This window comes from Prionailurus viverrinus, unplaced genomic scaffold, assembly GCF_022837055.1.
Source record: "Prionailurus viverrinus isolate Anna unplaced genomic scaffold, UM_Priviv_1.0 scaffold_208, whole genome shotgun sequence".
Lineage (NCBI taxonomy): Eukaryota > Metazoa > Chordata > Mammalia > Carnivora > Felidae > Prionailurus > Prionailurus viverrinus.
Window position 1 is genome coordinate 529 of NW_025927598.1, and position 1,972 is coordinate 2,500.

The window sequence follows — 1,972 nt, forward strand, 5'->3', positions numbered from 1 at the left end:
GGGGGGGGGGGGGGGGGTTGGGGAGCACCAGTGTTTGGAAACATTGCAGGGCTTGCAAGGCTGTTGAGAAACCTCGAGTCAGTGTCGAAGGTACTTGGGGGGGGGGGGAGGAAGAGGGGGGCGTGGGGTTTCTTTCTCTTTGAGGTGATGGAAATAGTTTGGAATGAACAGTGATGGTCCCATAGCTTTGTGAGTAGTAGACTAAGAGCCCGCTGAAGTGTACACACACATATACATTTATTTACTTATTACGTATGCATTCGTTCCAGTTGAGTGAGTGAGTGGGAGAGAGGGGGGTAGGGAGGGAGAGAATGGATCACCAAGCAGGCTCCAAGGTGTCACCACAGAGCCAGATGTGGGGGCTGAAATTCAAGAACCCCGAGATCATGACCTGAGGCAAGACTCGGGCACCTTACCGAGTGAGGCACCCAGGTGCCCTGAACTGTTCGCTTTTACAAGGATGGGAATATTTGGCATGCGAGTTGTGTTTCCAGTGTTAATAGGTGAGGCAACACATAGAATAGTAAATGCAGGCAGGCAGGCAGGCAGGCAGGCAGGCAGGCAGGCAGGCAGGCAGTCGATGTTTTCTTTTTCTTTCCCTTCTGGGCTTCAGAGGGGGATGGCGAGTGTGAGGGAGGGAGTTCATGACACTGGCGTAGGTGTTCTTGTGAGCTGAGCGGCTTGGGAAGTTCCCCCGAACTACATGACCCCACAGGAGAACAGGAATTCCTTCTGGACAGCAAGAGAGTGGGCGACTAGCACCGCCTGAGTGTGGCAGAGCCTCAACTCTAAGTCGGGGTGGGGGAGCACTTCTGCCTTCCCATCTGGGTTCCAGGAAGGAGGGAAGCTGTCCTTCCGGTCCTGACCCTCCCTGTCTGTCCGGGGGCCCCTCAGCCGCAGAGGTGGTGTTTTGAGTTGTCCCTCTGTGGTCATCTTTTACACCAAATACTTCTGTTGAAGGTGCTTGGAGAATAACACAGGTTGAGATTTCCAAAATGATCTTGAGATCCTATTCTCTGCCCCTCCGCCCCTCCGCCCCTCCGCCCCTCCGCCCCTCCCGTGCGTGCGTGAAAACACCCCCCTCCCGCCCGCCCCCGCACACCCCCCCCTTCCCATTCCTTCTAACTACAACTGTTCCTATTTCCATCCATGTACTCCCAGACAGCTTCCTCAAGCCCCACCGCCCACCCCGTCGACCTCTTTGGGTAGTATAAAAGCGACCAACAGGCAGGGGGCGTCCGGGCACCACGGTGGTGGAGTGAGGGAGTCCGTGTGTGACGACTACGGGCCGATCGCAGCAGGGCCGGGACGCAGCACCTGCCTCGCCGGCGCACGGCCTCGTCCCCAGGCACCTGGGTCAGTAGCGTTTCCCGGCTGGGGTGGGGGGAGGGGGACACGGAACGGAGGGCGCACCAAGAGGGCTCTGTGGATCGAACGGACGCCTAACCGAGACCCTCCTTCCTGCCACCAGATACCGTCTGTGGATGGTCGTCGTCTCGCCGTCACGCAGCCCCCACCAGTGCTACAACGAAAGAAACGGGTGTCCAGGATAGTAACGCAAACGAAGGCGGGGCCGATCCGATCGGGGGAAGCGGCGACAGGAGTGGAGGTGGGAGGAAAAAAAAAAAAAAAATCACGGGAAGAAAGGACAGGCGTGGGCCAGGGCGGTGGCGCCGGGGGGGCAGCGGGTCAACGCTCGTCATCGAACCGGGGACTCGGGTGGCCGACCTCACCGGGCCCAGAGTCGCTAGCGATCCACGGGTTTCCTAAACTTTGGGGTAGACGGCCGCGGCGGAGTCCAGCGTGCCGGTCAACCTCGGGGACCAGGTCAACGGACCCCCAGCTCCGCAGATCCCAGGTCACGGGGCTCGGCCGTGCTGGTAGAACTCGGGTCTCCTCGAGTCCCGGGCACTCAGGCAACCGGGGTTCGGGTCGACCCCGGGGCTAAGGGGTCGGGACTCGGGGCTCAGGT